This window comes from Equus asinus, chromosome 11 (genome assembly GCF_041296235.1).
Source record: "Equus asinus isolate D_3611 breed Donkey chromosome 11, EquAss-T2T_v2, whole genome shotgun sequence".
Classification (NCBI taxonomy): domain Eukaryota; kingdom Metazoa; phylum Chordata; class Mammalia; order Perissodactyla; family Equidae; genus Equus; species Equus asinus.
In genome coordinates, this window is record NC_091800.1 from 869538 (window position 1) to 881786 (window position 12249).

Below are 12249 nucleotides of genomic sequence, written 5' to 3' on the forward strand. Positions count from 1 at the left end.
TTTGACCAGTGTGATCCTTGCATCTGGGATCTGCAGATCCTGGTAGAGGAGACCTGTGTTGCTCCAGTAGGTAGGACACAAAGCAGAGGCCGCTGACAGCTGCACCAGAGGGACCGGCAAGCACAAGGAGAGCACAAGAAGAGGGCTTGTTATGGCCTTGTGGGGAGGAGGCAGTCGAGCTGAGTGTCAAAGAGCTCCTCTTCCGCAAGTGGAGAGCCAGGAGATACCCAGCCCAGTTAGAGCAGACGGCAAGGGCGTGCACGGTAACTTCACGAGACTAAAAAGAATGCATCTTGACTGCAGTGTCATTGGTGGGAAAGGAGAGCAGCAGAGACCATTGTGAAGGTGGTGGGCCACGATTCACTCAGGGCAGGCACCCAGAGCTGCCCCTGGAGGGGTGGGAAAAGGAGGGGCCCTGCGGGCAGATTGCGGAGTTGCGGGTGGCACACTTTGGAGAGTTATGCCCCATGGGACTCCTGGACTTTACAAAAACACAGGACCTATGAAAAGGCAGGTTAATTTGCCTTTGAAAAGCACTTGGGCAAAAGCCTCTAACTGTGCCTGGAAGTTGTGGATGCGTGTGGCACATGGAGTTGACTTTTCTACTCTTTGAAGAGCAAAGTTTCATGTTTCCTTGTTTTTTTTCTTTTAGTTCCTCCCTCATCTCCTAATGACCTCTGTATCTTGTGAAAATATCGCTGGGTGGGTATGGGAGGGTTCAGAAGTTCCATAAAATGCAGAATCTGCCCACTCTGCCTTCTCCTGCTCCCCGACTCCTGAGTCCTGTCTTATAAGGTACACGAGGCACAGACAGCAGGAAAGACGTGCAGGGAGTCTGAAGCACAGAGCCGCTGCTGCCTGAGCAGTCAATAAATCACATGCCTGTCTCCTCCTCCCCACCAAGAAGATTTCCTTTCAAATAAAGTGCATGACCAGTGTCCAAAAGGGAGCCTCGCAATGCGCAGCAACTTAATGGAAGGCAGTGGCGAATCAATCAGCCAGAGACTGTTGCCCCCAGCAGCCCTGTAGCCAGAACTGCCTGCCTGCCCATTTGGAGCAGTAACAGCTGCCCTGTTAGCATTCCTCTCCTTTCATCTCCTGCACTTGGAACAAAGCTGGCATCATAAGGTGAGTTATGAACCAATGATTTGGTTCATGAATTTTTTATTTTCTCCTTGCTCTTAACTTGGAACTACGAGGTACTCATCCCCTTCCTCCAGGGCCCCATTTTCCTGTGATTGCTCTCCCAGACCAAGAGACCCTGGAGGTAGAGGGCCCACCTTGAGAAATGGGATTGTCCATGACTGCCCTGTGGCTGAATGATGATGAGGGAGAGAACCTCTTGGCACAAGGCGCAATGGGGTCAGCGAGGGATGGAAGAACTCAGAAGTGGTGCCACGACCCTCTTTGTGGAGCCTGCCCAGTGCTGGGGGCACATCCTCAAAAATGGCCACAGATGGTCTCTTTCATGGAGCATGCCCAGAGTCCCCAGGTGATAATGAGGTTCCTGCTGTTGCTGCTAAAGCCCATTTACCCACCATAGAGAGAAACTGCTCTGCTTCAATTACCTCTTCCCAGTACCAATAAAATGCATATGGCAGCTCTGCGCTCAGGCACACACTCTCTGCCATGGAGTAGCTCCAATTACTATCCACAGTGATCTTATTATGGCAAAATATTTTACTTCTGATTAACCTGAAACGGTTTTTAAGTCTCTCTTTGCTTGGGGGACCTGGAGAAGTTAGTGAATGGGTAGGTGGGCCTTTTGGGCAATAAGTACAATCTGGGGGTGGGGATTTGGGGTGGGGCTTAAAGCCCTATCTCAAGATTTAAATTCTTTCTCACTCAGTCCCTCCTTTTAGTTGAAATTTAGCTGTTCCTTTGCTGATAAAATATCTGTGGGAGATAACGCCTGTGGCCCACCCTACACCCTTGGGTCTTAACATTGTAGTGCAGACTTCCAACTGCCTGAGAGCTCTCTCATAATACACCCCCACGAACAGCTTACAACGGGCAGCTAGCTTGAGTTGGTGTGCGGATGCCCCCTCCCTTACCCTCTGTGGAGATAACTCTTGTTGCTAGGCTGGATCTCAAGAGTTCCCCACAAGGGTCGAGCCCCAGTTGCCTGCTGCAGTCATCAGCTCAGTCACCTACCCTTTATTGCTTACTTCCTGCTCTGTCTTACTTTGCTACTCCCCTGCCTGTGTTTCTTGGGATCACCTTCCAAATAAATGTCTTACTCTTGAATCTTGTCTCAGGATTTGTTTCTGGAAGAAGCAGACAGAAAAGTGCCATCAAGAGGAACAGAACATCCAGTCTGTGTCTTGCTACAGTAAGAAAGCACAGGATTGGGGATAAACTTTCTGAGTTCCAGGGTAATGCTTTATACCAGTCTTGTAACAGACAGGACTTGGTAGAAAATAGTTCAAATGTTGGCCTTAAGGTTCAGTGAATTATATGTAAAGTCTTCCTAGGACCCCTTAAGAAATTTCCATTATGATGTGGAGAGATCTTTGGCCTGGAGGCACTTAGCTATTTGACTCTAGTCACTGCTTTGAAAGCGATGTATGCCTGGCCGTTCAGTGGATCTGATTGTTAAAATGACCAGGGCAGACAGGTCATAACGGGAAGTCCTATGTCTCGACAGCACAAGCAGTTTGCCTGGATGAGAATCAGTCAATCATTTAATTGAACCATTTGGTCTTCCTTCTGTAACCTATGCATCAAGACTCTGCTGTGTAAATCGTGGAGGAGGAGAAGCCAGGGAGAGAGAAAAGAGCTGCCCCCAAGTGGCTTACAATTTTTCTGGGGAGCAAAAGACTAAACTTTAAGCTGAGAACAAAGAAGTTAAAAAATCTTCCCCAGAACAAAAGACTCTGAGATCAGCTTTGCTAAATGCAGCTACGGGTACTCAGCATAATCAACGGTTGTTCAAAACTAACCAGGTCTTTCTGTCCCTCCTGAGTGTAAGAGTGAGCTCTCTTTCCCAGGAAGTCCATGTCCAGACACCAAGATTCAGCCTCACCAGGCCAGATGCAGGCTGGTGGGAAGGCACCAATCAGCATGGCCCCATGCTCCCTCTCCCCCACCTAAAGCCCCAGGTCAAACCCCTACCTTCCCTGTGGCAAAGCGGTTAAGTTCAGTGCATGCTGCCTCAGCCGCCTGGGTTCCGATCCCCGTGCGGACCTACACCGAGTCAGCCATGCTGTGGCAGCAGCCCAGATACAAAATAGAGGGAGATTGGCACAGACCTTAGCTCGGGGTGAATCTTCCTCAAGCAAAAGAAAAATAAATAACAGGAAGATTGGCACAGATGTTAGCTCAGGGTGAATCTTCCTCACCAAAATACAAACAAACAAAAATAACCCTACCTTTTTCCCTGCCAGGAGGTGGATTTGGGTTTTAACTCCCATCTCCTGGTTTGCCTGCCTTTCAACGATAAAGGCCCCTTTCCTTGCCACAAGCCTAGAGTTTCATTTTTTTTTCTTTTGGTGCCTCTTGTGTGGCTGTAAATGAACCTGTGTTTATGTTGGGTAGCAAACTGGCAGTCAGAAGCCCTGAGGTCTTACAGCTTCTCTATCAGTGTGTGACTTTGGGCAAGTTACTTCACCTTTTTGGGTCGTAATTCTCCCAATGAAGAATGAAATAGGGGACTGGATGGTCTCTAATTGCTCTTCCAACTCTGATATTCTCTGATTCTTGTTTTCCAATCCCTCTGCCTCTCAGCAGCATCTTGTGTATTCTGTCTTTCAGAGATGAAGTCTTGGCATAGAGTTAATAAAGTAGTAAAGGAAATGTTTTCATATTTGTAGTCTATGAGACAGCCATTGTGATTAACATATTTAAAGTTTATATAGTTTTAAAGGTAGGTAACATATTAAATATCATCATCATCAATCACAGATAATTTGATCAAAATCTGTTGATGGGCATTTAGGTTTTTCCAATTTTTTACTGTTACTTCACTGTAATAAACATTCTATTGGATATATTTTTTTGCACTTGGTATAAGTGTTTCTACAGGCTAAAATAGCTGTGTGTGGGAACACTGAAGCAGAATATAAACGGCAAAAGTGTTAATGTAAATATTACCAAATTGCTGTCACAGGGGAGGAGGAATTATTTCTCTGCCCTCTAGGTCCTTCTGGCTGGTCTAGGAATTAAATTGACATGAGACAGATTAACAGGAGAAAATCAAACAACGTTTAATAACATGCATACATGGGAGAAACGCAGGAAAACTGAGTAACTTGCCAAAATGGCAAAAGCCGCTATCTTAAATACCACCTTCAGCTAAGGACAAAAGGAGGATGTTGGGGGTAGTGATTTTGGACTCCAAAGGAGAAGAAGGCAATTCACACGGAGGTGGAGAAGCAAATGTTTGGTAAACGAATGTTTGTTGTTTGCTGGGCCATCTAAGCTGGGTAAACATGGGCCTCGCCAGGTGCCTTCCTGTCTACCACACCTAGAGTTCTCTATGGCGACAGCTCCTTCCTGGGACAGGCCTTCTATCTTAAGTTCTTTCAGGCAGCTAGGGGAAAGTTTGAAGTTTCTTTCGAAGTCTTTTATCCTTAAAAATAATCAAACCAAAGAGACACATTTTGAGGTGGCAAATTTTGATCCCCCACATTGTCCAGGACTATTCTTAGTTACCATATCTTTCTAAGTTTTTATTTTCCAGTTTTATTGAGATATAATTGACATATAACATTGAGTAAGTTTAAGGTATAAAATGCGATAATTTGATATGCATGTATATTGCAAAATTATTATCACAATAATTACTTACCACATCCTTGTCTGCTCTGACATAAATTTAAAGAAGATAAAATATAATCTGATATGTGAAAATTACATTGGACTGTATTTCAATTTTGTCTTTAAATATGAGTGATATACCATAGTTGTTGTTAATTAGCTATTTTGCTTTTTCTTTCTTCTGTGAATGCCTTTCTTTTCTGATTTGTAAACACACGTGTGTTAAGTCTTATGTGTTTCACATATCTTTGGGATATCCTGTATTCACTTCCTTTAGCTATGTACCCAGAAGTGGGATTGCTGGACATATGGAAGCTTTATTATTATTTTGGGGGGAACCTCCATACTATTTTCCATAGTGGCTGAACCAATTTACATTCCTACCAACACAGCATGACTTCCCTTTTCTCCACATTCTCGCCAACACTTGTCTTTATTCTTGTCTTTTCTGTCTTTTATGGTGTCTTTAGATTCTTGTCTTTTTTCTGATAGCCATTCTAACAGGCGTGAGGCGATATCTCATTGTGGTTTCGATTTGCATTTCCTTGATGATTTTTAGTGATGTTGAGCATCTTTTCATGTACCAGTTGGCCATTTGTCTGTCTTCTTTGGGGAAATGTCTATTCAGTTTCTCTGCCCACTTTTAAATTGGATTGTTTGTTTGCTATTGAGATGTACAAGTTCTTTATATATTTTTTATTTTAACTCTTTATCAGACATATGATTTGCAAATATTTTTCCCTCTCCATTGGTTGTCTTTTCATTTTGTGGATAGTTTCCTTTGCTGTGCAGAAGCTTTTTAGTGTGATATAGTCCCACTTGCTTATCTTTGCTTTTGTTGTCTGATCCTTTATTTCTTTGATGCTCTGTGTTGTTTTCTGTGCATTTGATAAAACAGCCACCACTCCCGGTCTCGATGGCATGGTCTCCTGCAGGAGATTGACCTTACCATTCAGCCTCACCCGAGCTCTTGGTTGTCACTCAAACCTTTGGATCATCCAAGCCACCCTCTTTGTTCTTAGTGGCCTCCAGTAGTTGAGGGTTTGCCAAGACCTGTCAGTCTCCCAAAGAGAATAGTCTTATCAGCACTAGATGCAGGCTGATTGGAGGCTGGACCCTCAGCCCGCACTCTGAAGTATGCAAATAGGCCTCTTTCAGTGAATGACCGGAAGATGAGTGTTCTGTCTCCTCCCTCTGCTCAGAGCCCTTGGAGGATAGCTGGTTAAGAACTATTTCTTTCTTTGCTACAGTCCTGTGGGACTGGTGAAAGCAAGCTCTGCTGGCCACGACAGGCAAGTGATCGAGGATTGCATCCTCTGGGTGGCGGCTGCAAAAGCTGGGTGACAGATGTGTGCAGAGACTCCTTCCAGGGAGACACCAGTGACCTGAATTGGGCCAGAGGGAGGATGCTGAGATGGTGCTCACTGACATCCCCAGTCTCTGGCGAGGGTTGCAGTCAGCCCCTAGAAGTGTGCTAAATAAGCCTGACCCTCAGGCAACAGCTTTTGAAGGGCACAAATAGGGCTCTTTCAGGTAAAGATTGGGAGACAGGCCTCCTTCTGGGCTGAGCCCTGGAGAGATAGCCACAGCTAGTCCCACTGAGCCTCTCAAGAACTATTTTTTAAATTTACTACCGTCTTATGGGTCTTGTGGGTGCAAGCCACATTGGCTTTCAGAGCTAGGCATTTTGGGGGCCCCTCCCTCAGGTAGAGGTCTTAAGAGTTGGGGTGCTGGATGTCAGGCCCAAACCTTCACTCCTCAAGGGGAAGCTGGAGTTGGGGGTTCCCTCCCAATCGTGTGTTGCTGTGTGAGGAATGGAGCTTATGGTGAGAGTGTATCTTAGCCTTTCCTACCTGTTTCCATGTGGGTATTTTTTCCTTGGCCCTTCAGGTAGGTGTCCTTCAGGCGGGTTATGGATTTCTTTCAGAGGAATTGCTCCATAGGCAGCTGTATGCTTGGTGTGTCCAGGGCAGGGGGCTTCGGGAGCCTCCTGCATCACCGTGTGGGACTGCAACCTCTTCTCAGTGCTTTTATGCTTTCAGTTGTTTGTATTCAAATCTTTCATCAGTTGCGAGTTTATTTTGGAAAAAGGAATGAATCAGGATTGCCTTTTTTTCCCAAAGTCACTAATCTGATGGCCCAGCTTTATTAACTGAACTCTCCAGGTTTCCTCGGTGAATCAAAATACCACCTGTATTGTACACTAAGTTCCCAGATCTATGTAGGACTATTTCTGTACTCTGTTTCTGACAGCTTGACTGCAACATGGCTAGGTGTGAACTTCTTTGAGCTTATCCTATAGGAATTTATTGAGTGTCATACCTATGTAGAGAAATGGTTTTAATCAAATTTGGGAAGTTTTTGGTCATTATTTCTTCAAGTATTCTTTTTGCCTGTCTCTCTGCTCTCCTTTTGTGACTTCCATTATACCTATGTTGTTGTATATCTGACATTGTCCCACAGGTTTTCTGAAGCTCTGTTCATTTTTATCATTCTTTTTTCTTTCTGTTCCGCAGACTGGGTAATCTCAACTGATCTATCTTCAAGCTTGCTGATTCTTCTTTCAACTAAAATTTGCTGTTGAATCTCTCTAGCGATTTATTTAAAAAATCTGTTTGTTCTTTTTCATATCCAGAGTTTCTGTTTGGCTCTTTTTAATATTTTATGTCTCTTTATTAGTATTGTCTATATGGTGATCATCATGCTCACAACTTTCCTTTGATTCTTTAGAACTGGTCTCCTTTAAATCTTTGAAAATATTTATAAAACCTGATTTAAAGTCTTTGTCTTGTAAGTACAACATGCGGACTCCCTTAAAAACCAGTTTCTATTGACTGCTTTTGTGTGTATGTGTGTTTGTGTGTGTGTGTGTGATACTTCCCTGTTTCTTTGCATGTCTCATAACTTTTTTCTGAAAATGGGACATTTAAAATAATACAATTTTGCAATTCTGGAAATCAGACATTCCCTCTTCTCAGAATTTATGGCTGTTTAGTGACTTTTCTGAACTAATTCTGTAAAGCCTGTGTTACGTGTCATGTGAGAGCACTGACTTCTCAGTTTGATTATTTTAGTGGTCAGCTCATGACTGGACAATGATTTCCTTAAATTCCTTGAACCAATAAGTCATCTACACTTTTCCAAGGGGCACTCTCTGTGTTGGGGGCAGCCCTCCAATGCTCAGGAAGTTGGCAGCTCTACCTTAGCCTTCACTTCCTGCTTGTCAGGGCCTCAAGATCAGTGGTAGGTGAGAAGTTAGGGCCCTCTCATGTCTTTTCTGGGCATGCCAGGGCCTTGCGCATGCACATGGCCTACTAGATTCCCTGGAATGTGGGAATCTACTTTTAAGACCTCCTATGAATAGCTCTTTCCCCAATTTTTTTTTTTAAGTTTTGTGCTGAGCCTCATGATTACCCAACAAGTATTACTCCCTCAGACATCTGTGGGGTTAAACAATTATCTCCTATTGTTTCTGAGGCTGCTGGTTTTAGCAGCTACCATGGTTTCAAGGCTTCTGGTTTTCAAGGCTGCTGTGGATCTGAGGGGAAGGGGAGGGGACCAGGACAAGTTGAAACACCACTAAGTTCACTGTTCTTACCAAGAGTCAGCTGTTTTTCTTGATAAATGCTCTCAAGATGTTGACAATTTTTGGTTAATTTCCAGAGTTCTGAAAAATCTTTTGAAAAAAGATTTTGATTTTTTTTTTTCCAGTGTCCTCATTGCTTTTATGGAGGAACAAATTTTTGGAGGTCCTTACTTTGACATTTTAAAGCTTCACTCTGAATTCTCTTTTTATTATTTTTAAACTTGATATGTCTCTATTTGAATTACTTTGGTTTATAGTGAATTAAATATCCCATGATAGAATCATCCTGCCACTCCTCTCCCCACTGATAATTTTCTCTTTAATACATCTTTGACCATTCTTGTTCATTTATTCCTCAAATTAATTTTAGAATAATGTCTTCAAATTCTAAAAATAAGTCTTTTGGTATTTGATTGAGACTGTTAAAATGTGGATAAATATGGGAAGAATTGCCATCTCTGAAATATTAAATCTTCCATTTCAGGAACACGATATGGCTCATCATTTATTCAAGTCTTCTTTCATGCTCTTTAGTAAAATTTTGTTTCTTTCTTTATGAAGGGTCCACACATTTCTTCATGAGTTTACTCCTAAGAACAAATGGGGTCACTACTTGGCTATGTCTGCAGGAGTCTACAGTCATTCTTCAGGATCCATCTGGTTTCTTCAAGGACTAGATTAGTGAATTAAATAAATAGCTGATAGGGACCATTCTCCCTTCATTCTTAAGATCTCTAAGAGTGGCTAATATCCAGCTCCCCACCTACCCTACCTCCCTGAAATGTGACATCGTAGAGTTTCTGTTTTGGCCAGTGGTGGGGGCATGGTTTCAGTGGCTTTCACTTGGTCTTCCCCTCTGTGATCTCCCCTATCCAAAGTGCCAAGGACCCAATATGGGGGTTGGACTCACTGAGGGGCTAGGCACATTCTGCTGGTAAGCATTCTTTGAGTGGGCTGATAGCTAGAGGATGACCTTGACAGCACTCCCAGCATCTGGGGCAAAAAGATCTGGATGGTGTATCTTTGCATTTATTGAATAACTTAACCTCATTCATTAAAAACGTTTATGTATGTATCTGCATAGAAAGATATGCGTGCATACATTTCCAAGAGCATGTAAGAAAATACCATATTATAAAGTTTATCAGTTAGGGAATGATTAAAACTACCTTTGTCTTTGTCTTAGTTTGGATTCCTGCAGAAGCAGGTTATCATTCTAGGACTTCTGCTGGTGTTTTATTTCGGAGATGCACCCAGGAAGCTCAAGTGAGGGATTGGGAAGAGTAAGACAGCGAAGGGAGACAGGTCCGTAAAAGGTATGTAAATGAGTGGGTTACTGGGAATTCATCTGTCCGGGGACCCTATAAGAAACTGTATGGAGTACATCTGGAGTTGTCCACCAGAAGGCAGGGAATTTAAGGCATTTACTTCCTTCCTTCCATCTCTCTTGAGGATGGTCCCTGGTGCCCTGGCCACCAGAAGTTCCAGTTTACACTTCCATTTAGGGGAGTAAACTCTGGTGTTGCTGGAGAAAGTCCTCAGGCAGTGAAGAAGAGAAGTGCGAAAGCTTGAGGCAGGAGGCCGTCACCATTTTGGAACCATCTATCACAGTTTCAGGTGACCTAAAGCGAACTGAGGGAATTGGAGCCATCAATAGTGTCTGTTATAACCTTATAAATGATTCTGGAAAGATTCAAGTCTCCAGATATATTTAGAATAGGAAAATTATTTATGTAACTTTCCACAAGCCAGTCTTGGATAGTGGCATGGATAATATGGATTGGTGAAGGTCAATTTCAGACATAATACTAACTAGGTGTGTGATGTTACCACTCAGAAATATGTGGGGACTTGAGCAGTTTGCCCTCTTATGCCATGCTTTTACCTCCGGAGTCAAAAGGACGCTTGGTTAGGTGCCAATCTGTAACCAGCAGGACCTTAAGCCCATCTCTAGTCCTGGGGCTTCTGCCTCTTGTCTTTGGCTCAGAAATGTGTCCAGCTTCATGTCTTTAGCCCCTACTAGTCAAGCACCATTGAAAGACTGCCTTTTAATGCATGGATTCCCCATTCCACTTTCTGTTATGATTGACTGAACATAATTAGGCAAGCTTTCTTGATAAGAACATCCTTAAGAGAAAGTCTGGTTTATGGTAAACCAGGTAAAACACCTCCTCAGGTGATTTAGTGTGACAGGTAGACTTAATAGCCATAGCCAATTAATCAGGGGACCAAGAGAGGGAAGATGGTTTGCTTCCTCACTGTGGCCTATCTTGATGTCTAGTTTCAATGTCTTGGCTTAAGGTAGGTATGTTTTAAACTCTTTCCTAGATGTCTGAGTGATCATATGAGCACTTATGCCTGTGAGTGTGCATCGAAGTGCCACACTGCCTGAGCAAGAGGGCAGGCAGTCTTCAGGAAGGGTCGATGATGTGTAGGCATCTGTGTGACGTGAAGAAGCTGCAGTTGGTAAAGATTCTAATGAATCTGGCATTCTTAACAAGAAACTCACTTACGTGCATCTGTTTCCCACCTGGTATATTTCCTTTCTCCCCATGAATGGAAAACTTGACTTGTCCTCATCCTAGGGATCCATCTGTAATCTTTGTCAGTCCACAAGAGGATACAGGTTGGGGTTGATCAAGAGGCAGACAGGAGACACAGTAAGTGTTACTGATTCTGAATGGGATTGTTTCTGAATTTGCCCAAGGTTGGGTCACTTCCTGGGGTGAATGCTGGCTCTGTTTCCGCAGGGTTATCGGTTACCATAAGTGCTTCTGAGTGGGGCTCTCCTGAGATGCTGGGCTCTGTGAAGGCTGTCCAAGCATGCTGGCTTCTCTTCCGGGAGAGGCATGATGGGAGTTTGTGTGCAGAGCTCGTGACTTAACCACCCTGCTCAGCAGAGGAAGGACACCCACTCCATCTGTTTGCTTTCATTGTTAATAGCCCGTTCACATTTCAGATGACTGTTATGCCAAATTAACCTAATTATGTATGACAGCTAATTTTCTGAATGATAGGCAAGTCTTTAGGGCTTTTTAAAAAAAGAATTGTGGAGAATATGCAAATTACAGCTGTGAGGCTTTGGTAGGGGTGGGAGTGAGGAAGAGAGGTGGCAGTCATCCAAGAGGAAGCCTGTAAAAGAAGGAAGAGCAGATGTCATTCCATCACAACCTGCCCACAGGGTCCCTTCCAGACTTACTTCCCATTTCTTCCTTTCGTGCTCTCTTTCTCTATCTCTGAATGACTACCCAAATCTGGTATTTTCCAATTAGGTTCACTCCAATCATTTACTGGAAACAATTGCTAATGGCCACTAGGAGTGGCGTGGATAAAGACTCTGGGACTGTGTCTCATTTAACAAGAAATGCAGAGTGGCCAGTTTACAATGTCCTCTCATACCCGCCCAGTTTTTCACTTTTCTCCATCTCTGAGGCCCCAGTCTTATTCTTGGTATCATCTTTTCCCACCTGGACAACACCAATGCCATCCAAATGATGTCTCCATGACCACTCTTTTTTAAAAGTGTTTTTTTGCGAGGAAGATTGGGCCTGAGCTAACATCTGTTGCCAATCTCCCTCTTTTTGCTGGAGGAAGATTGTCACTGAGCTAACATCTGTGCCAATCTTCCTCTCCTTTGTGTGGGATGCTGCCACTGCATGGCTTGATGAGTGGTGCTAGGTCCGTGCCCCGGATCTGAACCTGCAAACCCCGGGCTGCTGAAGTGCAGCGTGTGAACTTAACCACTACGCCACTGAGCCAGCGCCCCCACGACTACTCTTGTCCTCCCTTTGCTCTTGCCTCCACAAGCTGCCAGATCCCTGGTGAATCTTACCAGGAACACCAGGGCTTGGGGTGGGGCAATTCTTTATTGAGAAGGACTGTCACGTATGTCTCAGAGTATTTAG

At 43.8% G+C, this 12249-nt stretch overlaps 1 long non-coding RNA gene across 1 annotated transcript in view; it reads left to right on the forward strand.

The window, feature by feature from the left end:
• Positions 1–742: 742 nt before the first annotated feature.
• Positions 743–12249, forward strand: part of LOC139046547 (uncharacterized) — a 39489-nt gene continuing 27982 nt past the window's right edge. The window contains exon 1 of the long non-coding RNA XR_011506685.1: positions 743–1128. This is a non-coding gene — a long non-coding RNA (uncharacterized lncRNA). The remainder of the gene's footprint in view (positions 1129–12249) is intronic.